This window comes from Varroa destructor, unplaced genomic scaffold, assembly GCF_002443255.2.
Source record: "Varroa destructor unplaced genomic scaffold, Vdes_3.0 BEIS01000005.1, whole genome shotgun sequence".
Classification (NCBI taxonomy): Eukaryota; Metazoa; Arthropoda; class Arachnida; order Mesostigmata; family Varroidae; genus Varroa; species Varroa destructor.
This window is the reverse complement of record NW_019211458.1, coordinates 39,806,160-39,833,400: the sequence shown is the minus strand read 5'-3', so window position 1 is coordinate 39,833,400 and position 27,241 is coordinate 39,806,160. Positions and strand designations below refer to the sequence as shown.

At 45.8% G+C, this 27,241-nt stretch overlaps 1 long non-coding RNA gene across 1 annotated transcript; it reads right to left on the bottom strand.

Moving 5' to 3' along the window:
* Positions 1 to 187: 187 nt before the first annotated feature.
* On the bottom strand, positions 188 to 27,241 carry LOC147755684 (uncharacterized). Its single transcript, XR_015329498.1, has 2 exons — positions 27,072 to 27,241; positions 188 to 6,892 (listed from the first exon to the last, which is right to left on the bottom strand). It is a non-coding gene; the product is annotated as an uncharacterized LOC147755684 (long non-coding RNA).

Sequence of the window (27,241 nt, the reverse complement as noted above, 5' to 3'; positions counted from 1 at the left end):
AGTATTCTCAATTGGTTGGGCGTCTTCTTTAACCTTTTCGTACCCTCTCCCTCCCAACCCCACTCCCACCCCCCCCTCCCCTCCTCCCACGTCATGTCCAGCACTTAATTCTCACACACACACACATGCACCCAACAAATTTCAAAGACACTGCACGAAACTCACATAACTTTCATCACTATCAGCATCAGTATTACACCGTTCTTATTTTTATTATACTGCAGCTCAACTTTCCCTCCTCCCAAGTTTAATTCATTTAACAGATTGAATCAGTGAAGTGGCCCGTGTTAGCCGCAGCCGCAGCTTAAACCGTACCGCCCTTTATGTACGTCAAAATCACTTGAAGTTAATTAAAGAAGCATCGGAAGTCTGAGGAGCGTTTTCAATGGAGTTTGCCATTGTTAGCACTTTTTTACCCGCTCCGCTGGAAAACATATGCTACATGTACTAATAGTAGAAGTATCTAGAGAGAGTCAGACCAATATGAAATCGTGTCAAGCTACAGAATTTGAACTCGTTTAATCAAGACTTAAGGAATTTAACTAAAGCTAAAATCTCTAAAAAACAAATTATCATTTATCAGAGGTGAAGATGTTGCTGCTGCTTCTAGCACGGAGTCAATCAATCTGCCATTCAATACTCACTCGCATATACAGACACGCAAACAATATATATAACGCGAATGAGTCTACCTAATCCGAAGAAAGGTAAATCTTTGGTTTTTTTTTTGGCGTGTTCAGTAACGGTTAGTTGTTAGCGTTGTTATTATTACAATCTTTGGTTTAGGCGAACGAGATGCACATTGCGGTGTGGTTTTCGTATTTTACGATCGTTGCTAGGATAGTATATCTCTGAACGCATGTAAGTTCAATGTAAAAACAACCATCCACTCTAATTAGTAGTGATGCGTCCAAATTATATTCTGCTTATCTCAAAGTACACATTACGTGGGACGCCAGTATCTATAGTATTTAGTGTTATTGGTTGTTATTAATATTTTTCGAGTTCGTGTCGCCGTTTGTTTGCTTCATACCCCCCACCGCCACCCCCCACACACACCCCCCGCCCAACGACAAGGGTGGATCTGCAAATATATCTTCCGCGATGTCTAGGGCAAAATTGTGGGAACGTCGGCACGGGTCATACGGAAATACACTAACGCTAATAGCACTAGATGAACCGGTAAGGGCTTATCTCTGCCTCTTTATTTTGTGCTCACTTAACACAACAGTACAATACATTGCCAGGTTTAATACCTTTGTTGATATAATTGCTTCTATATTTCATATATTTCTCACACAAAGTTTACTTAGCACCGTAGATATCGTGCTCGCACTTGTCTGACGACGATGACGCTCACAAATCTTCGAGTCCCGCCGGTACTCTGTAAATTGTACTGCTAATCAACAGCTTTCTGTAGTTTGCAGGTGGATCGGAAAGAAGAAATGTGCTGGCTAAATTCGATATAGACAGTCGTGTGATAATAGCCTGCCTTGTGTCGCAGGCATCGTGCTAAGGGGCGGGGGTGGGGGTACGCTTAGTCTCTCTCTCTCTCTCGGGTCTACGTATGGGCATACGTGTGATTTTGTATCTGTGTACATGTACGTATGTGTGTCCGTCTGCGTTCACTTAGATCGCGGCATCTATCTGTGTTGTGATGGCGGTTGTACAAGCGAGTGCTCGTTCTATGAAGCAGCACGTGGTATTGCATTCGTAGGAACTGGTCGGAAGATATGAATCTGGTGGTATGCTAGTTTGCACCTACTATATAGGTTATTAGGCTTTGGCTTTATGGGTTATTATTCAAGTATCTAAATATATCAACCGTCCATATAGTATTTGAATTGCAGCTATATCGTTCTATTTTTCAGGTATAGAGCGTGCACTGTCTAGCAAAGCTCGGGGCATAACGTAATGCACACTTTCAACTGAGGTGGATCGTAGGTCTACGAGGACGTAACTAGTGGACCCGTTATCGAATAATTTATTATTTTTAATTGTTATTATTGTCGTTGTCATCCCTTTGGTTCTAAACTGATTTCTGCTTAATGACTGTAGTACTGCTATTCATCTTATACAGTTGCAGGTACGGATAGGAACTCGAGTCATGCTTGTTTTTTCCTCGAGTGTTGTCACGACCAACGTTTAGCTAGCGCACTTGCTAAACAATGCACGTTTCTTGGTTGGCAAGGTACGTACCCATACATAACAACACGAATAACTTCCAGCATATAGAACAAAGACGCATTGCGTGGCTTAAGAGACGATCATATCCCTATAAAGCCGTTTAGGTTGGGTAAGGCACAGGCTCTTTCGGAAGGCACAACTACGCTCGCATCAACGATTATACGAAAATATACCCTTTTACATCTAAGAAAAAATACAGGACAATAGGCTAAATGTAAAGTGAATGCCCAGCTAGTTTTTTTCAAAAACATTAAAAAAATTGGACACGCACGCACACACAGACACACGCTTGGTCTCACCACCAAACAAAACCGTCCTCATTATCAATAACCCCACCAATCGCTAGTTGCTGTTATCCATTGTTGTGCAGTATTAACACAATACATATCATATCCGTTCTCGCGAGCGTCTAGACAGACATACGCGTCACTACATGTTATTATTTTTAATAATAATAATAATAATATTAGGCTCAAGAAGAAACGCCACCTACAAACGTGGCGAACAGGACGTCTTTCGTCGTCCTGTTTCAATAGCACAACTCTTTTCCATACAGCTCCGTCCCTCGTATGGCTCGTCACGCACAACAACGCAACCGCACGCACTCGTTCTGCCGTTCACTGGCACGCACAAACGGCATATTCATTGAAGCATATTCACACAGGCGCATTTACTTGCGTATGGCTTCGGAATTGGTTTTAAGTTCATGAAAACTATATACTTCTATCCGAAAATATAATCCGCATTATCAAAATCAGCAAACAATCATAATAAAGCCATCATTCCATAACCGCGGCTCAAATTGAGATAGTTAATTTAAAGTTACTCTAAAAATATAGATGTATTTGTCAAAACTTATTTGTATATACTGTAGTGCGATTTTTTTTGCCGAAAAAATGGCTTTATTTTCAAAGGGAAACTCTCGCGTGTCGCCTCTTCGTAAACACTGGTACATTACTAGTACTACGAACAAATCAATCAGCGTCTATTCGCACTTTATGCATCGTTCCAAAAAATGGCATCCTTCAGTTAGTATTTTGATTTTTTTTTTTTGGAAAAATTCCTTGTTCTCACTGGATCTCCCCCTCTCGTCACACACAACGACGGCCACTTTACATCAAAATATCCATCTCATCATTATCGTTATCGTAATTATACCGTGTTGACAGAAGATTCTTTACTTCGCTTATAGCTACTGCTCGTCTCAGCTCGATGTTAATCCTAGCGTTATACTGGGGCAATGGACTGAAAAAATTCGTTGTTTATGAAGGAGACACAATACTAAAATATATATATGCCCCACGCACGAGCTATTACTATATGCAGATAATTTAATAGTTATATATCATATTTAGCTTCATGTATATATATTCGTATATATAGTTAGATTGGTTCTTTAAAACGTATATTGCTTATACTTTTTTGGACTTATGGTTAAAAAAATAAAATTGAAATATCTTTGTCGTTTTCCTCTATTCTCACTCACTACATGAAGCAAGTGCGAAAATTCGTCGAATCAAACATTGGGTAGATCCCCTAGGAAAAATGTGTGTAATCCTACACAAACAAATCCAGCGTGACCCTATGGGGATTGATAATCAGATAAGTTAAATGGTGCGCGTTCTCAACGACATCATTATGATGGCACGACATAATAACGATAACGCTGAAAAACTACGCACCCATTCCGGCAGGTCATTCCGACCCACGCAAGGATGTGCCGTCAGCTTGAGCTGACGACCGGAGCTTCTTTGGCATAGTTCCTTAGTTCACAAATTTTGCATTTACCTCGTATTATCTTATAATGTATATGCAGTAATATATAATAGTTACAGTAATACTATCGTCGATCTCATCAATGGTAAAATCAACATATCCGTCACTAATGTCTTACTAGTACGCCTATATCTGTGTATATATAGAACAAGCGTATATATGTATATGTATATATATATATATATATATATATATATATATATATATGTGTGTGTGTGCTTGGTACTTGGCGACCATGGGAATCTACTGCCGATCTCAACGGTCTAGCCGCGCGTTTCTTTTCGCTAACCTAGCTTGCGCGCGCTTCCATTCATTTTCTGCTTCTGCCCATGCCATAATACTAGTTGTTGTTATGCGTTCGTTTACCTAATGCTCGTTAGGTTTGGCGAATAACCTTCCCTATGCCCTACGAACACCATCCGAGGTCAAAAGCCCACTTTTGATACCTATTTGACAGACTTTCTCCACGAACTTAACTGCACGCGTGCCGAAAAATGCCGTAATCGACAAACAAACAACAATCTGTCCCGATATGTTCTACTAATTATTTTCTCACGTTTCGCTTGGCTAAACAATTTCGCTGGCTCGATTTTAGCGGGGGTGGTTTTCTTCGGCACGTTGTATGTCCATAGGTAATCTGTCTGAATGTGTGTACATTGAGATACAACGACAACCCCCCGTAGTCGTTCCATTTTGAGGCGGACTCTTACCAGACCGTCTAGCCTCTTCATTCCACCCCAGATATGTATATATATATATGTGTATTATAAGCCCTTTTTCACAAATCGCAGCTTGCAATCGTGCTACTCTAAGCAACGGAAATTTAGACAGCGAAAACGTGAAGTTTTCCTAGAATCTTGTCGCATTTTTACGGTTAGCACTGACCGCTTCCGCAAAACTGTTGCTTCCTGTTCCTGACCTACAGGAAAATCATGATCATCATTCTCATCATTATTATAACCATTATTCATTCACAACTTTTCGCCGACCCACTATTTACCCGAACCTTAACACAACCTATCCTCTCATAATACACATAAGCAATTATTTTTCCCTTCACCAGATGTAAGTCACTGAGTCACAATCAGCTTTCGAACAAAAAAACAATTCTAAAAAAATCGAGCAAATGAAAAAGTCACTCCAGGCACCGATAATATACCACGTTCAGCATCCGGATTCGATGGTGAGGGGGTCATCGTCATAAAAGTGAGCCCCCCTATAAGACCAAACCTTTGCCGCAACGTCCTTCTGCGTTTCTCCTTCGTTGAGTCGATGGCCAAGCACTGCTGATTTAGTTGCTGCTGCTGCTGTCGATAGTGGTCTCTTCGAATCTAAAAGTTGTACGTGGGCAGTACGGTAAGAGTCGAATTGTTGTTAGTCCCGTTCGGCGAAGAGTCGAGGCTACCCTGTTTGGCGTGCACTGTTGCCACATGGCGTTTCAGGTTGAAGCCGAAGTTGCATGTGTACGAGCAAAGGTTACAGTTGTAGATTTTGCGATTCTGATCATGGAGCTTCATGTGCTTCATAAGGACGGGCCGAGACTTGAGGGTACGATTACACACCGGACAAATGAATAAGACTGGAGATAGCGATAAAGCTGCTATGCAAACAACGTCGCCGATCGTCGATGCACAGAGGTGGGCCATAGGCGATCCGATGGTTCGATCCACGCGAGCACAAGCGTTAAACCAGATGAGATGAAACACAAAAGAGGCAACAGAACCAGAAAAAAAAAAAAAAAGAACACGCAACAGAATAAGGTGAAAATTACCTGTATTAGAAAAAGCTCTTCCGAACCAAAAATATCAGATACATGAAATGAAGCACACGGCAATCAACGACACAAATTGCAGGTAAAACAGAAACGATACGCGGTATCATACGAGTAACCAACGAAATCGGATAAGCAATGACTCTGGACATTAAAACGATGTCTCGATTCATGTCCGCACATTTCAGGGCGGAACAGAGCAGCGCTTCGTTCCCGTCCAGACACAACAAGCTAACATGCAAATGCCAGTTTAGTCAACAACAACCCCGGTCGGTGTGGGCTTACACAATCGAACATGCAGATCTGGGTACGAAGTGTTATTACTCAGTGAATGAAATAGACGGTGTTATTTTGATTAGTGCTGCTCGTAGAGAATCTCATGCAAAAAGTGTTACAAAGTTCAACTAGAGTCCTGGCGCTTAAGTCTGAGCTTCAATCGAAGGACGACAATACGCTATTCCGGGGTGCCTGTCGCTGCCAGTGCAAAGCTCATGAAATGCTCTTTTTTCATTATCGAAACTTAAAATTCGTTCAGAACAGCGCCTAACGAGTGTTTTAAGCAAATAAATAATCGCAAATAATTTCGACAAGGTAACTGTTGGTAAACGGTACTTGTCGTCTTAGCTGAAACACGGGGCGAAGGTCTCCGGATCTAATCGATCGTATGTTTAACTCAACAATGCTGCAACGAGGACAATACGGGTTTGAAGCTAAAGACTTTGCAGATCGATGGAAATGTATGTTTTTTTTTTTCACTGACTACAAAATAAAAGAACACGAACGGCAGCCAGCTCGACAAACGGCGACCACTTCTTTTAATATTTTTCAAAGCATAACCAGAGTCGGTTTGTTCGCACAAAATGCAAATTCGACGATGACCAAATATTTCTGCTCGTCCACCTTAGGCGCCATCTTCCCGATCTTCCGCTGCGTGAAGGCTGGAAGAGTCGATAGAAAAGGGCGTTTAGATGCACGAGACTGGCGTTTGACTGCAATAGATCGCCAACGTCCATTCCCGTTGTTGGTGACGAATCGAAGGAGAACACCTGCAATATACACTGGTTCGAGAAAAAGACGAAGGAAAAAAGACAGCAGGAACAACGCCATACGGCAAATAAATGGCAAACAGGAACAGGATACAGCAGAACCACGACACTGCTGTAATTAAGCTGATGTTAATTAATTTGTTATGATTAGTATCATCAGATAAATAGGTGTGATACGAAACATAGTGACGATGCGGAAGTTCTGTGCGGCCATGTATTTGTTTTCAGAGTGAATTTAGGTTGCAGTTCGTGTTCTGCTACAATTCTTAGATGAGTTATCGTTGTTAGCAAATGACTGTATAGCTAAGTTGTGCCGGCAATGATCGCAGTTACTTGTTAAATTTTTATGTGCGTAGAGCCATCACCTAGTGTCATATAGCCGGAGCCGCGTTGTATATAGTTTAATATGTGCTACCCTTCACCGCGTATGCATGTCTGAAGTCAACGAACGACATACTCGTCGAAAACTTCTCCCCAGGGGTGTCGCAGTTCTTGTCTAACAATGAAATTAACTTGCATATTATCAAGTGTGTACCTATTGACAGCCACAAATTGTACTTCGTAATATTTGTACAGTGCCGAACGGTGACCAAATTCATTAACCGAAGTAATAGAACTTTTCGATATCTACGTCCGGTAATTCAATTAGGTGTTAATTTAGGTGGCTGGACATCATCTCCGTCGTTAGTCAATTGGAGCAGAAACAATACGAGCCAAATCAATGCAAATGAATAAATAATCGAAAACACTATCAGCCTTGTACGCATAGTAAACCTCACTAATACGTGGTCTTTCGTGCTCAGTTATTACAACGCGCAGCTAAGTGACCGACCCAAACTTAAAAATCTCCCTTCAGTCGCCGCTATCTCTAAGCGTATTTCGCTATTTCAGCTGGAGTTCTACTCATAGAGTAACCCGTATGCTTCACGCGGATAACGAAGTTCCCACAAAAGTGATCCCGAGACCACAGACTTGAAGGAAGAAGCGTTTCGTGTTTAAAGTCCTAGCAGAGGCTTTTTGTGTCCTACGACGGCCATTTAAACCGCTAGATATCATTTCACACGATTGGCTCTCACCACGAAACAAAGTATGTCGAGCAAAAGATTCGAACCTAGGTTACTACGTGTCCCTTCTTGTAACAGTCACACACGTTGCTCATTCTACTATCGAGGGAACAATAGCAGCTGGTTAGGTTTAGTCATATTATTGTTGCCATAAGACCTGCTACCAAAAACATTAGGTCCCGGGGACTAGTTGGTTTAAGTAGGCCATCAGGTATATACATGTACACAACATGAGGATCAATAAGCCAGAATTTTAATATCTTTGCAGAGGAACCATTTTAGCGTCGCATTTCACGTGCAACGAAGCGACGAGTGCGTAGTACCCTGTAAGATTTTGCTGCCCCGATCTTACGAAGCTTTTATCATCTAAAGAGAGATTTACACTTCAGGCCATTACGCATCCTAAATACACATTTTCCCACAACATCATCCTAAGAATCGTGAAACCTCTGGTGCTACCCACAGCACGGTATTTTGGCCGACGTCATAGTCGATACTGTTGCCCCCAAAGCTTCCAAACAGACCGATCTTGAACTGATAATCGGCTCCCGACAGTGGAACGATATCGTTTAAGAATTAGAGGAATTAGATCTGAGCAGTGAAGCCTGCGCGAGAGCTGATCATTATGACTATCCGAAACGAGCTTCTATCACGTGCGCATACATTCACAGACATGCGTGCACATCCAGCTGGCCTGCACCGCGGCACTTTGCTAGATCTGTCGTAAAGTTCATTGATCGCGTCTAACTAGCATGACTACGTCGTGCTAGGCGCAATGTCAACTACGGTTATCCCAACGACAACCAACATAGGACGACCTTGCTTTTGCTTGCAAATTTCGAACGTGGCTCAGCGGTCTCGTTCCTTTGCTGGCGGGCGCTTAGTCTGAAACCACCAACATTACGCCAGACTACTCAACGTATATCTGTGCGGCAATAACAGTGGAGCTTGCAGTCATAAAACAAGTTGAGCCACGAGTAAATCGGTTGAGAAGGTACAATTTATTTGCACTGTTAATCAACTGAAACTGATTTTTATGTATCGTATGTTTCGTTTCAAGGGCACATAATAGTCCAATGGTTGCAACGACAAACAGCTTCGTCTTATTCTTGAGCGAACTGACTGATATACGAGGGCTCTGAAATGTATCGGGGGCACTTTGTCTACATTAGATTTCCATGGAGAATCGCGACTGGCATTGGGCCGTTTTGTAGGAAGGTCCATCTAATAATTAATTGCACGTCGGACGATCATCAGCCACCTCGTCCTTAGCATATATGGCTGCTGCTTCCAAATCCTTGACTCCGTCTCAGCCATATTTCGATTCGTATGTAGCATAACAACCGCGCCACTAATCACACTCACACATATACATATATGGGTGTGACTTGTCAGATGTATATACATATAGATATGTGATGATAGTGTATAGGAGAGATGTTACTACGTTTATATTAAGCAGGTCTACGCCAAGGTCTGCAGTGTGCAAAGTCGCGGAGCGTCATCAAATAGAGCTAATGTGTGTCCGTAAGCCCACTAAAAGGTTTTGAGTCTCATTCCACAACCACCTTGTTGTTCCATAGCTCTCATTGTTCGAGAGCTGAACCAATGCCAAAGCTGTAAGAAAGATCAGCAGGGGCCGACAAGGGGCACTATTACGATTGATCCTTACGGAAAGCTCATGGCGGTTACGAAATGACAGACGAAGAAACCTCAGCTGGACTAAATAAGATATAAATTAGTAGCGAACTAGGGGTAATTGGCTGTTTGCCTGACTGTTACTGCTACTACCGATGCAAAACGAGTGGGCGATGAAATCGAGACAACGGAACGACGCTATGGCAGTGCATTTCGACGCTGTTCGCTACTCCCCTCTGCGTCGTCGATGCTGACTCAGGTCGCACCGCTGCAACGTTCCATTCTTTCCATCCGTATAAATTCGTCGTCACCAGCAGCGTTAGTAACAGCAACGGTAGCACAACTGCCGCTTGTATGACAAACGTATACGATGCAGCCAGGGTGATGGAGTGATGAGGGTGACCTGGTGGGTGTGTGGGTGGAAGGTAGGAAGGCAAAGCTTGGTGGTTCACTCATCCGTCTGCCTGCCTGCCTGCCTGCCTGCCTGCCTGTATGCGTGTACGTTCACCTCCGCCAGCTGCTACTACTGCCACCCGCCACTCGATCCTTAAAAGTACTTGATAAGTACGCCGGCGACCGGCAGAGGGCGCTCTCGGGGGCTCCAACCGGAGCAACCAATCAGGCGTCGAGTCCACCAGTAGCATCAGCAGCAATATGGACTCGTTTACACAGGCGCGAATCGTTGTAATGAGAGCCAAATGGTGATGGTGACGAAATGACGATGACAACCTCGGCTAAAGCACAATGAGAGCGATATCGTCTGTAAAGTCGCACCCACGTTCGCCATCAAACGCATGGTGGCCTGCTTGCCAGCCAGGCTGCCTGTTGCCTGAGCGGATCAACCCTATGAGCAACTGCGCTGGAGGTAAGCATTTCGACAGAACACAAACATAGACACACACAGCCGCCAGGCATAGGCAATACAGGCGGCCCTGTTACAGCTGCGGCCGTTCGTTCAGCAGAGCTGAGACAGACGGGTCAGCCGATATTAACGACGCTGCCATTACGGTCGAGCCACTCTCAACACGCGCTGCTCTCACGATGATGCTCAAACCAGCAGCCCCAGACAACAAACCAAACGCCTCCCCTCACCCCCATCCGTTCATTTCGACTCGTTCCCTCCTCCTAGGACACATGGTTAGACGACGGAAGGATTGCACCGCAAGCAGGCATTGCTGCAGGCGAACAGCAGTAACCGACGCCGTGGCTTGTCGATGTCGTCATCGCCTTGATAGCTGTTAACATAACGAAACCCCGTTGAGTGAGGAGAAACTGATAGACAATCGCTCCGCCGATGAGCCGTCAGAGAGCTTATTCTGCTCGATGTAAAGGGAAGCGTTCCATGATTAAATAACGCTTATTCGGTTATTATTATTGTTGGTAGATGGTGTTTTATATTTGAGGGGGCTGTAAGCATAACTTACATTCCATATGCCTGAGAATGAAAAAACCAAAACTATAATGCGTCTAAGCGTGAAACAGGCCTCGCTCTTCGTGCGAAGAGCAGCTAATACAGGAGGATAATCTTCCGGTAAGACTGCATTTATAGTACTGATGTTACTTTTCGTTAATTTCACAATACGTGCAACACGCGGGTGGCATCGTTGTTTCTTCTAACGCAATCATATGACGAGAAGTATATAGCTAATTTCCGTCATCGATGCCCCCAGTAGAGCTGGTAAAGAGCTCATTATTCGAAGCAAGTTATAGGAGTAACGATATAAAACAACACTAAGATATCACCGAAAACTTAGCCGCAATTATTGCTCGCCTCCCGATGCCCTGACCTTAATATGTTTGACAATAAACTTAGACTAGAAATTAGAATTCGAAATGCCATCGTTTATGCGCTACGGAAATGATCAATCAGAGCGCAACATCATAGGCCGCGCGTATTTTAGATGTTGCCACGCTATATCTTTTCACTTAGCGACTCCAATACATATCGCTGCAAGTAGCATATTTATATGCACATTGGGTACTAAATAGAGACTTCACGCCTTCATAACTCGATACGCCAGGAACGTAGTAGCTCTGCGTTCTATGATGCGTCCTCAATGCCCCGCCGGTCAATGTGTAGCGCTTTTCTACTCGGCTGGAGTAGATGACGTGTACCATCAGGCAGTTTATTTCCACGCAGAAAAAATCCACCATTGGACCTCCGTCCCCACTCATCGACGGCGACATCAACATCACTGCGTAGGCGCCGGCGCCAGCGTCGGCGTATCGGTATCGGTCCGTCGCCGCCGCCGTCGTCGTCGTGGTAGTGGTACTACCGAAAGCCGATGAGAAAGCAGGCCAGGCGAGTTGTAAGCAAGTAAGCAAACGAACGCATAAGAGCCGCCATCCAATCCAACTTAACAGACATGAACGAACAACGGCGAACCGGTTCGTCATCCGCAGGAACATCCTCTACTGCCAAGCGTCGCTATCCCAGCGGCACCAAAGGCGATAATATAGCTGCTGCCGCTGCTGTTGGGGACAGCACAAGTGGCAGGCGTCGTGCTGGTCTGTGTCGGTTACTGCTGTTAACGCCGATGTCGCCGTCAGCAGAGCAAGCTGGCGGCCGAATCATCCACCTTATCTGGTAAAAACTGAGGAAACGGCAAGAGCGCGGACCATTTATACCGGTGACCTGGACGCAACCATGACAATCGGCTCGACCGACCGACCGACCGACCAACCAACGGCCAGCGCAAGCGAGAACCAGAGACAAACCGGCCGACTCACAGAGCCCAACGCTGCTCCGTCCTGTAAAGCTCCTGCAGCCGAGAGAGACCAACGGTGCAGCGAAGAAAGGCAACCCAACACTAGTATCCCGATGAATGAACCGTCGAAACCACTGCGACCGCTACGGCCGCCGGCCAACGCTGGAGTATTGCTCGCCAGAAGCAGACTCGTTCACTCGCCAAGTCATACATGCGCACGCTTACACAAAAACAGGAAAAAATAAGGGCAAGGAAAACAAAACAAGAAAACGCCTGGCATATTCGGTGTGATAATAACTATGGCGACAGCGGCAACAGCACCAGTTTGAAGAGCCCACGCACGGCCGGTACGTGGGACAGAGCGAGGCGACCGACTGCTTTTAACAGGACAGAAACAGAATACTAGAGAAACATGGGAAAATATCGAAAGAGCGTTACCACAAAACGGCACAGGAGGGCCATAACGGCTGCTCCATGAGCAGGAAAGCAGACGACGAACAACGGAGCGATGGACGCACCGACGCTCGCTCGCTCGCTCGCTCTCATGACGCTGTTACACCACTACGACGACGAGATCCACGCTGGCAAGCCCAGCGTTCAGCGATTTTAGCCAAGCGACGACCGCAGCTTTAGGCGGTGCCTGGCTGGCAGCAAGGAGCGAAGGTAGCGGTGGTCGTGATGATAATGATGATGTCGGTCGTAGGTAAGACAGAGGTGATGGCGCAGTATGGCGCCGGCCTCTCGTTGCTGTCGTTCGTTGTGCAGGTTTGAGGTAGAGGCGGAATACCCCGAATCTCCAGTCCTTATCTAAAGTGGCGACAGCATGGATATAGCCAGACACGAGAAGACAACGAGTTAACAGGGACGACTGGACGCACAAGCAGACTCGTCGACGTAGAACCAGAGAGCTTACACCATCAGCACTTCCAGTGGCAAAGGATCAGCACACGCAACCCAGTAAATTGTACTGACTGACAAAGAAAAGATCCGCCGTAACAGCACATTAAGTTTGTTGTTCTGTTCTATATTTCCTAAGGCAGGATGCGTTATAGGTGAACGAAAAATAGAAAGGCAGAGCAGGAGGAAGCGGAAACAAAAACCGGCAGCATCGGAATAGGGGCCGAGGGATGGCTCTGACCCCACACACACGCCACCGGTACTACGCTACGGTACCAAACCGTAGTGTGCGGCACGAAGCTATCCACGGAACGAGCACGACACAGATAGAAGAAGACTATTGCATGAGAACAATTATTATAGAGCAAACGCACTCAGCTGTTGTATAAAGTATGTTAAAGCGTATATACGTATTTATACATGTAGATAATATGTGTTAACTGAAAGCAGTAGGAGCTCCAGCGGCGGTAACGGGTAGCAGGCAGCGATGGAGGGCACAGGTCAGGTATCAAGGCCATCAGCTCTACCGAGGAAGAAGGCAACGTCGGTAAGGGTGGAGAAACAGTTATTCGAAACGAAATTAGTGTGTTCGTAGGAACCTGAAACTACGACCGACACACTACCATCGTTGCTGTCGAAAGACGACTACCTACCCACCAAATCAGCCGCTGCGTAAGAAAAGACCGTAAAGATGAAATAATACTCCGTGCATTCGTAGCAACATCATCATCTCGGCCGTTTAGACGACAAAGCGGAATCAAGACAGTCAAGTAGACCCTCAATCACAGGATCACCGTCCATCGTACACCGCTGGTTTAATACACGATGGATGAACACTGAACGTGATTACCTCAACGTTAATTTTCCGTTTTTCAATCAGTGTTTCACGCTAGATTCGAGCAACACGAATGTAGGAAGATCGCCCACAGTACAGAGAAACGTCGAAATACTGCTTTTTTTATTATTTGTATAAGCTTAAAACACGATTGCAGCATAGACCCATGGCATCGTGTGCCTTTGCACGCATTCATATATATATATATGTATATGTAGGAGCTTAATTTGTACGTGTGACTCGATCACTATCTGCAGCAATTAAGCAACACATATACTATGGTAACAACTCTGTTATTCCGATAAAACAACGGCCCGTACCCGGCTATTGCCATTCATATGGACTGCTCAAAAAACCTTACCGTCCTCAGCAGTAGTGCCATTAGGAACTCATTTGAATAGAAGTATGAAGGCTAGCTTTCCTTTTTGGGCGTTACTGTTCGGCTATACGTTTTTTACAGCTCAAACATGTGCGTGTCATATGTTCTCTAACTCGTATCGTTAGCTTTTTGAGTAGACGAGATACCGGTTGGCGGTCCCGGCAAACGATACGCAATGTTTATCATGTGAAGTATTAGAAATCTTAATTCCTCTCAGTATGAATTGTCACCCCAAGTAGCACCCCAGTGAGCTCCAGGTTTGCTAATATATAGCAACTATCGCCAACATACGCACTATAGTTGTCTCAAAAAGAAACTGTACTAAGCAGACTACGTCTCTGACACGGACTTAATTTTTTCTTTTTTGCTTGATTCTGTCTTCATACTTTCCTCATCGTAATAGATACTGTATCTACACGCTCGGTCATATATTTCTGTATCTATTTCGGGGTCTTACAATGTAAACTCGCGTTTTCGAAGACAAATAAAGTTCATTCAGTCAAAACACGCCGCCTCAAGCGACTAAATAACGGAGAATGCTACTTAGCAGGAAAACTACCGATGCCTATTATATTCTAGTTACGTGTACATAGTAACTCTGAAGTAAAGCCATCTAACCTACAGAACGCCAGGCTACGCCTGTACTAACTTTGCGTAAGTGTTCATTGAAGGCGGCCGGATACAGGGTGCAACACAAATTCGCTAGCAATCCTCATCTCATACAGATCTCTCGAATCGAAGCAAACCATGTTCTAATAGCGCCTCAGAATACACCAGCTAAAAACGATCGTCTCAGTTCTATACTGCACCCCTAATTGCAGATATCACTTAGAACTAATGGAGCAATTAACTTATACGCTGGACCACTACTATCTACCTACCGTCAACTCATAGCGGTTCAGTAGACAATTTAACTTTCAGTTGATTCGCTAACAGCTGAACTTTAGCCATTTCAGTTCGAGCCGAAAAAACGGCACTTGGTCAAAGCGTGTAGGAATAAAATGGCCATATAACGCCATAATCCTCGGTACGTTAGAAGAACGTTTTTTCGAGACCTTACAAGCATGGCATCGGCAGTGATACTCGACAGTAGCCTAGAAATTCGCGTTCGCGTTGTTGGTCGTCACTGAGGTACGCGTGCAGATATCCCAAGCGATCGCCGGCTTGTGGTAGCAATTCTTAATAAGATAAGGCTTGCATATATACATAAGCCTTGTGGCAATCGACGGTAAACAAAATTAAATTTGTAATAACATGCAAATAAGGCTTGTTATCGGAACAAACCCACTGTCTCACGACAGTGGGTTTGCTCCAATGATTCTTAATAAATGTCCCATAAGTATCTCTATAAGGGCGGTAGGAAACAATTCTCGCTCTATTCGTCAGGTCAAAGTTATTCTCCGCAGTAACAAATGTAAACAAATGCGAAACCAGTCAAATTAAGCTGCCCATTTATACTTCCCTATCAGTAATGTATGCTGGTTTTCCGTTGCGGACGTTTTTATACAATCTTATTAGAAACGATAAAGGGTGCAGACATGATTTGATCTTTTTATTGTTACGCTGTCCGAAAGAATTGCATGCTACCCTTCGTGCTTCACAATATGGCGTTAAGAGTTAAGAATGCTACAGTACCTTCTAACCGAATTTTAAACAATCCTAATACGACCAACGAGCCGTTCGAGAACCGAAAGTTTCAAATAGTTTGACCAGGTCATGTGTTTCTGTTGTATATTTATTATTTCCTGTACGTGGGCTTCCTGTGTTTTGCCAAGCACATCCACTGATGTACATCCATATTTAAGTGTCTCGTGCGTGGTCACTGAAACAAAGCACTGCTGTTTGCCGTCTGGTTGCATAGATTCTTTTGCTCTGGCCTTCTCTTGCCTGCAACCACGTGTTAAGACCGGCTGTTTGATTGTCGTCAAGGCAGTGCACTTCGATGTAATTGGCAGGCCCTTTTCTCTTCATAATAGGCGTGTCCATCCCGTCTACCTTTTGAAAGCTGTTTCTTTCACTGTTATTAACGTCAGTTCCCTTGGCTTCGCGGCGTTACTTCATTTCTACGGCGAAGTATCGCCATATCAAGCTTATAACCCAGCAAACCAAACACGCCGAAACAGAGCCCATCATCATCAGCATTACAATAATCAGCAATTATGCCTAAGTCCACGGCCACCTTCATCCCTGAGGCTGCCATTAGCAATTCCGTATTGTTCGCACCGGCAGAAACGACAGTACTACTAATAGGGCGAACAACAGCGAAGCCATCCGGATCCCCGGAGCCGCAGGCGCACGACACTCGTTTTAGGTCCCACTTCATAGGCACCAATCCCCAGACTCGTCGGGGCAACGGCCATGATGGACTGGAGCTGATGTTGACTTTGGTGATGTAGCACTGATGATGTAGCGATGTATGTATGCCATGGGCAGTTAGGGAGGTTGGCAGGCGGACCCGTAAACGCATGGCCACGCATGGACCTTGGTGCGTTCAGCGTCACTGGCATCGTCCGGGATAGCGCCTGATGGCGGGTAAGAGCTGATCCTAACGTTGGTGCAGCCGCCGCGGCTCCACGAGGACGCACACCCGTCGCTGCGATGGCTGCGATCAGGCGAATCGTGCCTTACGCAGGCCGCGACGGCAGCTGAAGCAGCAACAGCAAAAAGCGAGCAACAAGCGAATGCAGGCAGCCACGACCTGTACCGTCGTGCCGTGCTATTCCATCTTATAATGTCGCATCCAGGCGTCGTCATCAGCATTCACATCATCATCAACAGCGGTACGTACAATTATAACTACAACACCGGCATCGAATAGTAGCCGGCAGAACGACCACCATCAATAGCAGCTGTGGCGGCCTCGCCGCCAACGCGGCGAATGCAAACGTTGCTTGATTGTACCTACTAAGTTAATAGCAACCTAGCTATTAATGGCGGTGCTAGTCTGATAGCGCAGGCTGCGTCTGTAAATCCTCTGAACGCCCAACAACGACAACAACATTACCTTGCTTACTGACGGCACGGCAGAAACCAAACCTACGCCGACGCCGTACTACATCACCACCTAGCTACGCCCCCTTCCCGGGCCACCATCGTTACTTTCCTACATGCATGGCTATGTCATCGTCGGCATGAACATCACCATCATCACTAGTAAACAGCATCAGGCACTGAAGCCGCGATGCAACAGCATTGCGTACAGCCACCAGCGCAGTAATACTGAGCGTGACGACGATGGTGCTTGCCCTCGAGCAAGCCAGCCAGCCAGTCAGCCAGCCAACAACCCGATGCCACTAGTTAACCGCAATAGTTCTGGTGGTAAGCGGACGGGTGGGTCAAGCAATAATACACACATACCGAAATATAATATCTATTTGCTGCTGTTAATACGGCGATAAACAGACATCGAAGCATAGAATAGGGGGAAAAGAGGCTGCAAGCATCGTATTCATGCTGTGGATGTTGCTGCTGCTGCTGCTGCTGCTGCTGCTGCTCCTATTCTGTAGCCATCCATGGCTTTCTACTGGTTGGTTGGCAAACCACAGCAAACGACGACAACAACAGCGAAGGCGACGGACGGTAGAGCCTCGGTGGGCCATATCATTTCATGCCATCCCCACACCAGCATCATCTGAAGCAGCAGACATAGCACGGCGCGCTTCGCTGCCTGGCGTTTCCCGTCGGCTTGCTTACTTGTTCGACGGGTGCGCGACAGGGCGACAAGCGGCGAGTCAACAGCAGGCGTCTCAACGAACCAGACAAGCAGCTAGCAACCAAGCGTGTGGGCGGCTGGGGAGCCGACGCGCTACCACCATCGCCATCACTAGCAGCAGCTTGCTCATCAACAACAGCGGCAACGAGGGCGAACGCTGCTACGGACAAGCATCAGCGACTGCAGTAGTTGTATCAGGCCGTCGAACTACAACAACAACAACAACAGTCGCAGAGACCTTATGAGTGGATATTGTTGTGGCTGAGCGACGGACGGGCCGACCGACCGACCGACCGACCGAGGGAATGTTACTGCATCCATTGTTGTAGGAGGAAAGGAGTTCGACGAGTCTGCTGTCGTTGCCGCCGCCGTGGAACCCCTATGTTTACTGGACGTTTTATCACTGTGTTAAGGCTGAAAGGTAAAAGGTCGCAAACGGGAAAAAACTAAGAACACCTATAGCAACAGCCGTGTGTTACAGACACTGCTGACTATGGAACTATTCTATTCAATATCAGAATAGAGTTAGTTATCACCTGCAAAAACGATTGTTCCCATGGGCTGATTTAAGGGTACTCGGACGATTCCAGGCATGGACACGTACAGATATATCATCATGTAATATCGATAACGAAATTCTTATAATAACAAATACAGTCTGAACTGGCTCGTCGCGTATATACGATATATATCTACGTTAAGCTCGATCAGATGTGTCAACCAATAGGGCGGGGGGGGGGGAGCTGTCAGGGACATGAAGCGTCGCCGTGATTTGTGGAAGGTTGCACCTCTTCTTTCTACTTCAGTTTGTGTCGCAGCGTATGTATCGTCATTTAACTGTTGGCGTGGCTAAAATGCTACGTCAATACACTTAGTCTAAGAAAAACGGGTCATCAACGTCTTTACAATCTTCAACATGCTCACTGCACTGCCCCCTAAGGATTATCATAGTGATACTGCTGCCGTTGTTGTTGATGATGATGATGACAGTGGATATCCAAAGATGATGAGACGAAGAGGTGGCGTCGGCCGCATCAATGACAGTCAGTGGCCACGAACGGCAACCAAAGCACAACTTCAATGGCAAAATAGATATAGATATATTATCAAAATATACATTATCGTGTATTTTAGGCCTTCTCTATTTCGCACCGCTGCTCGCTCTCTTCTTCGTCATCCTGTTGCTCCTGTACGGACGGTTCAGAATGACACAAGAAACTCAGCCCCAGCAATCGCTACTGGCGTTTTGCTCTCTTTGCAAGCGGGCGTTATACCTTCTGATGAAGGAAGCAAACAACGCGCAATGAATGAATGACAGGTTTGATAGACGGTGCTATCGTTAAGAGTGTCGCATCCGCCAAAAGCAATGTCGTTACCTTCCACCTTGCTACAGTAATAACAATGGCACGATCCGTGCTAATACGAGATGAAGCTCGCGTTTTTGCCCATGTCAGCAGTCAGCATTCAAGTCCCATAAAATACTTAAGAGCTTCAATAGTTTAGCTACCTATAAATTGTACAGGCAACATTTGAGCTAAGTACCTTATTCGTCCTCTTACTGGGTTACTCTAATATTCTAAAGATTCTGTAATTTAGATTCTGTCAGCTTATGTCGAAGTCTTTTCAGCTCTCACGTACACGTAGATGATGTATATATATACATACATACATATATATACACACATGTACGTGTATCTGTATCTGTAGCTCTAAGAATAAGAAATTCATGGTGATTCGTGCTATTCAAAACCAAGGCACCGATCCTTGCCAACTTGTCTCATTTTAACACGGCTCAGTATTGCTGTAACTTTAATTTCACTTTATTAGCGCCGTTGCTTGTAGAAAGCTGTTATCTTCGAGCTACAGATCACGCCTTCCAGACATCTCACACTCAGGGAGGAAGCGATCAAAAGCATCATCGGCCATCATTCAAAGCTTTTCGATACCGTCGAGTCGATAGCTAATAGGATGAGACTTCAATATCGTTTGTACGCCCGCGCTGTCTCAAAGTCAGACATCCTCCGGTGACAACTGACAAGGTAGTCGTTTATATATATATATATATATATATATATATATATATACAATTGTAGAATGAAACAAAGTTAAACCCTCGATGGTAAAACAGAGAGATGAGATGCATCTTGCGCTTCCGATTTTCGTCTAGACAATAGTCGCACAGATGTGACAGCCACAGCGATCACCTTTCTGACCTGGCAATAACGGACCACGGCATACGAGATGCCCCTCATAGAATCCCCGTACATCATAACTAACTTAGCTAAATCGTTAGATTATTTTTTTGCCTGGCCAGAACATTAACTAGCCCCCAGCTAGTAGAGCAAAGCAAACGCAAACCTGCGGGTTTAGTCGCGTAGTTGAGATCTCTTGTCGCTGCGTCTACCCCTTTCCTTATACTTCACGACCGACAACACCGTCACCGTCACCGCCGTTGTCGTCGGCGCCGGCGCCGCCGCCGCCGGCGCCGCCGCCGCCGCCACCGCCACCGCCACCGCCGACAACATTTCAAACGAAGCCATCGTGAGCGTGACGGCACTACTTCTTTAGCATTATGTAAAAGAAGGAGAAGTCAGAAAGATCGAGGGTAAACAGCAGCGGCCTCAATGGCTGCCTACCGAGCTGGCTGTGAGTAACGAAAGTGAAACCTATTCGATCTGTATGCGTTACAGCATTGCCAGAATGCCATCTACTATAGCGCCAGCAGCAGCAACAGCGACGTCATCATAAAAAAAAGACAACGAAGGAGCCGATTTGCCGCCGCCGCCGTCGCTGTTAGCTCCGTTCGCGGACTTTCTTCAACTCGTCGTCTCAACAACACCAAGAGAGTCAGTAGTACTGCGAGCGCACCGAAGAAGACTCAACGGCAGCGGCGGAAACGACGCTAAAACAGCCCTCGACAGCGGTGATGCCGGCGATACAGCCACGTTAAAGCAACAATAACAGACGTTAGTTTTTTTTTTTTCTCGAATTCTGCTTATTCTGCTGCTGCTGCTGTTTATCTGTATATGCTATTGCCCCGTTTGTGTCTATGTGCCGTGGACGGGGTGCTCTGAGCGGCATCAGCGGCAGTCATCTTGAGGCCGTTTCATGGCGTTCGCTGCACTGAGCAGTGGCAGCAATAATACTAGTAAGAGTGGTTAGAACGAGGCTGGCGCCGAGGGAGCGACCAAACTGCTTGATGTATTTGCGTCTGTGATTCTCTGTCTTCTGTGTATAGATGTGTATGTATGTATGTATGTATGTCTCTGTGCGTGCGTGACTGAGTGCGCGAGTCTAGATTAGTGAGCGATTGTGTGTACATTCTTCCAGCCTGTGCGGCTTGCCCTGTGCTTCTGTCTGTCCGTCTATTGGTCTGTTGGTTAGCTGTGTGCGCTCGGCTGGTGAACGAGCCCGGCGCCCCGCCGCGCTCATTTGGAAGTTTTCCAAAGAGCGACCGCGCACCCGCGCGAGGGTCTTCGTGCCCACCATCAGCATAACCGGCGCTGGTAGCTCTGGCAACTCAACGCTGCCACACCACAGCAGCGCAGACGCACACGGATGGACACACATACAAACTGTGAGAAAAGAGCTGCCTTCTGGTGTGCCAGACATCAGAAAGAAGAAGAAGAAAACTCATGTTAACTGCTGCTGCCCCATCGTCAACAGTCACTGCTACGTTTCCCATTATCCTTCCTTTAGGAACAGCAGCAGCGGTCATGAGAAGCGACACCGTCGCTGCTGCAGCTGCCATCGCCGCCGTAGTTACTCTCGCTTCTTTGAAGATGCGGCCATGCTGCATGGCTCTTCTGTCCCTGCGCACCTCCATCTTACCCCGGTTTTGTTCATCCTCACCAGATAAATTATTAGCTGAGAAGTCGCTTTGAGTCATTTAAGGCTCTAGTCGACGGTACGCTTAGCGAGTTGCAGAATCATCCGTCGAAGAGATGCTAAGCAGACGATGCTTCGAGGTCGAGAGGAATGGGGAAAATATGCGAGGGAATCGCCACAATATCCATACAAGTACGAAAAGCTGTCTCCCGTGTGAAGTTTGTCTGATTCGTCGGATAGGTGTGCTTTACTATATGCCCTTGGCGCGGGTGGCAGTGACGAGGTTGGCTGCATGCTAATAATAACTGGCAATAATCAGCAGACGTCACTCATGGTAATCTATCTATATATCCGCACAGGTATCGGCCCACACGGGAGCAACGCGTTGCAATGCCCCGCGCGGTTTTGTCACTGTCCGTTATATACAGTGTTCTAGGTGATGAGATGCTAGCGAGGAACGAACGCAAAACGAATGACGATGTCACCACTACAAACTAACAGACAACGGTTACATTGTTTTTACTGTTGTCGTTGTTGTTCACGTAAAACGTAGCCGTCAACACTGGCCGAGCTCCCATGACCACTAGAGCGTCGTCTCCTGTGACGACTGCTGGTTATCCTCGCGTATTGTTTCTCGCTGTGTACTCAAACAGCGAGCCACGCAGTCGGTACCAAAGCAGCAAAGACGATCCGACCAGCTGACCGTGGGAGGTGAACAAGAACCGTTCCCACGTCGGGCCGTTTATACGTATTGAACGTCGATACCCTACACGATTGCCGCACCATAGAATTAGGCACAACCCACAATTGCCGCAACAACATAACTATGCGAGTAACATAGACATTATATATGATGTCATCGTACTGAGCCTAGAGTGCGCTGTACAGGAGTATTGGGGTATCATTCTGTTTGAAGTCGATATTGCTTATTAAGGCAAGATCCTCACAAGAGGCGTGAATGCTCCTAGCAAATATATATAGTATTTAGCTGCGGCCTCTAATGCAATTCTCATTACAAACGGCAACAGTCTTGTAATCCATTTCGATAACAATTCTTCTCGTTTGTGAATTCCATCCCAGTACCTGTCAAAGGGTTCAGACGTCGTGTCTTACCTATTACACTCAATAGATGAGACAGGGAAATGCCTGAAACATATCTTAATCTACCCAAACAATCTCTATTTATCCACTTTCAATATAAAAAATTCAGCACAAGCTTATATATGATCACTGCCCTTTGCCTGTTCCTCGATGTAATATTATAATCGAAGAGCAATATAAATCGGACACTGTCAATTCTTTGTAATATTCAAAATTTTAAGTATAAAGCACGATTTCTGCTAGAACCCTCTTTTTCTGTCCTATCATCGCATTTGAATGTCAATTGTTGTCGAATATTCTACAGATGCGATATACCATGGGCAGCGCAGCGTAAAATGTGCCCTGTCATGTTAGCTAGGCGTTTGTACTGCGAATCTCTCTCACTTAGGGCCCCAAGCCGACTCAAACAGTTAGTTGCTACTTGTTCACGGTCGCGCCAAAGGAACTGAAGGGCTTGCTGTTCGCTGCAAAGGCCGAAAGCCCCACCAGTCCAAACGAAAGAAAAGAGGGAGAAACGTTAAGAGCGCGACTAAGCGGCGGAACCAGCAGGCTACGCCATCATCGCCGCTACCGATGCCAACGGCAAAGGCCACTTGTCGGTTCTGAAGTCAGATTAGGGGGCTGGCTAACTCCTGGATCCTATCAGGGCTGCTTCGCGACCACGGCCGGTACGAAGGAACGGATTTTACCCGATCCTAAAGGAATGAGGCAAGACAACAACATGGATCCCTCCCACAGCCTCAGTCGTAGCTGGCGTTCTGTGCATGTGTTCATGTGAATGTGTGTGTGTGTGTGTGTGTGTGTGGCGTGTGTGCGTGTGCCCCAGTCTGCCGTTAGCACTTTCTTTCGTCTGTTCCGGCCGCAGCAACAGAAGCAGCAGCAGCAGCAGCAGCAGCAGTAAAAACAGAGAAGATCGTGGGGATTTGTGATGAGCGTTGTATTATTCTGCCTTTCCTCTAGTTGTCCGTAGGGCGACAATCTTTTTGTCGTCTTCTCTCTGTCCTGTGTGTGTGTGTGTGTGTGTGTTTCTGTCTATCTGGCTGGTTGGCTGGCTGGCTGACTGGCTAGCTAGCCGGGCGTCCGTCTGGCTGCCAGTAATCTCAGTATGCACGCCGGCCACAGGACATCAGCCGCGACAGAGCACAGCTTTGGGTATTCGTAAGTGCTGCAGGAGGACCGGAAAGGGGGAGATGACTCCGCATAGCTATAACATAGCAGGGCCAGTGGCAAATCATGCGGTATTACCGGCCGTACACAGAAGAACTGCTATTCCCATCTTCTTGCTGTCCTCAGTTTTCTGAATATAATCCAACCCCCAAAGAGTGGGTTGGGCGATTGCTCCGAACGATGAGCAACACAAGGAAAACGACGACGGAGTCGACGAAGCGAAGTCTGTAGCGGCGGCGTCGACGCCAAAGGAGAATTCAAGTACAACTATGGCCTGTTACAAGTACTACAGTACTATTAACAGTCACTGATGCCATTATTGCAAGGTTATAATCCAGCGAGCAAAACTCTCAACGAAGAACCGTCACAACGATTATTATACAATGTTATATCTACACGTAAGTGCCGGTCAATAACATAAAGAACATGAATTTACTACTTTTTGTCATGGTGTGCTCGTAACGTTGTCATGTTGATTCCTGTATCTAAAGGTTAGGTCTGTCTAGCTGAAATGGCCCTAAAAATTGGTCTACTAATTCTGACGAACTGGGAGCCCATTTGAATCCTCGTTTGACGCGCGCGACTCATCCAAACAATATTAGAATGCATAACGTGTACTCCTGTACAAGGTTATGCAATCATCGTGTTCGACAAGTCTATTACTGCAGTACGACACTGTTGTCTATTAAAAAATGTATTAAGTTCAATAGTTTTTTTTTTTTTTTTTTTTTTTGTTTTAGTTTCTTGACTTGCAGTCGGCACCTTCCAGATCTTCAACACCCGACTTGAGTTAAAGTCGACTAGAAGAACTGAGAGAAAAATAGAAACTGTTTTTACTATTGCCGCGTAAACAGCACAACTTCATGATAGTTACGTAAAACCTGATATAATATACACAAACAAGAACACTAACGTTTGTTTGTCACGGATAAATTTAAATAAAGCCTCAGAGCATTAGTTGCGACGTGGGCTTTGCGTCTGAGAGATTTGACTTGAGATCGCAACTGAACGAGTCACAATCGGCAGTCACTTAGACGATTAGTTTATAGCACGCCCTGTTTATCATACATTATGTTTGTGCGTCATGGTTTTCATCATGCTGCCTCCAAGTTACCATCACAATCAAATCATCCTTACGGCTATAACTATCTAGTGCTGTTTTTTGCAATCGGATACCATTTCAATTGCCCGAATATTGCACAATACTTCCAGTAACAATCCTAAGACACTTAGGACACTGATAGTTCTGCTATTCTATAGAGTCATAAAGGTCGATTCGAGTTACCGCGTCATAGCAGCAACAGAACGGGTTCGACTATAAAATATCGGAAATAATAAGGCACAATCCAAGCGGTCTCTAGTTGACTAAGCAATATTATTATTGAACGGTTAAAGTTTCTCTTCCGGTCAAATTTATCGCATCACGGCAACAGAATCGCCATTGTCAAACGACAGACGTTGCCGCAAACCTTGACTGCGCAAGATTGCTACGTCACAATGAATTTCATTGAGCTATGTAGCCATTACTTAGCCCCCCTGTGCTCACATCGAGAGCGGAAACTGTTAATTCTATTGCGTAGCTCTAAAAGTCGCGTAACGTCTGTAATGCAAGAAACAAGTTGAGCGCAAAGCAAAAATCATTCGAGTCAGAACAGCGCTTCCAAACGCCAAAGTTAGAAAGGCAACATGAGCAACATAGAAAGAACAAAACACTCGCTAACAAACCCAAAATCTCTCGCGATTGCGGAGGGTGAGTCCTTCCGCTAGCTGTAACTACGCCTCACACTTCTTTCTAGGAACGTAGCTATCAGGGAAATTATGCAAGTGGATTGTCGTCCATTCGGAAAGCGTCACCAAAAGACCAAGTGTCCTCCCTCTAGTCCGCGCGTCTGCCCTATCGAAGGGCCATTACGTGCACAATTCTACCGGATAAAGAAATACGCGTACGAATGCTCCTTCTCCTTTCTCCCTCATACCTGACAAAGCTAGCGTCATCTGTCCGGCGCGTATTGCGTGTCTGAAGTCCTTTTCTGAAAGAACTATCATGTAAGGGTAGCATTTTCTTAACCTTAGAACAGCATGCAGCTGGGGGTTGTCTAGTATCTTAAACATGGTAACTGCTTGTATCATGTACGGGTTTCCATAAAACAATTACTCGCTGATACACTCATTAGCAGCAGCGACGGCGAGCAGCGTGATCATTGTCGGTCATCGTTATCACCCAGCCAATACGTTGTAGCATAGCACGACACAGACTACCGAATACCCAATTCAAAGGCCCCAGTATTACGAACAGCCTGTAATCGTACTCTACCACAATGTTAGATTTTAGCTAGTATGGCTATCGTGCTACTATTGTAGTAGAGGTTCGAAACTAGTCGGGCTTCCTTGTTCGCTTCTCGTATACAACGAACGAGTCGATCGTCAGCCGAGCAGCCAACGCGTGCTGGAAATGCACACGCCGGCAGTCCAGGGCCAAAGACAACCAATGCGGAGCGTCGTATTCGAGTTTAAGCATTCGTCATCGTATAACAATCACGTCACAGTCATGAATCTCTGTGTGATTGTTTATGTGCGTCAGTGCCTGTTTGTTGTTTAGACGGGGTCGTCGTAGACGACGGCTTGGGTGCTTTGTGGGTATGAAGTCGGTGCGACCATACGCCGCATTAATTTCTAGAACAGCTTACCGGTTAAACTTCCTCTCCTGCCATTGACTAGACGCGGTCGAGCCACACCGACGGATTGACTAGCTCGTATCTATCTTTTCCTTTATCGATGGTATCGGCGTGTGAACGATTGCGTGACAAAACAAGACAAAAGCTAAGGCAATCAAAGATGCAAGCCCAGCAGAGCAAACCGCAGTAGTATTTAGCTGGGCAGGTTTGATACACGCGTTGATCAAAACGTGTAAAAAGTCGCCAACGAATTAAAATAGTCTTGAAAGCTTTGTTTTGAGACTTACAACTGGGCTGAGCACGGTAAGCGGTTGATCACAATTCACCATACTTCGAGCGTACGCGTAGGATATCGTAGATTGCACGTACTATAGACCGATCAGCAATAGTGTGCTCTGAGTTCACGATCTTATTTGTGGCTTTCTCACTTGGTTTTCGTCTTTGTTTAATCCTTAGC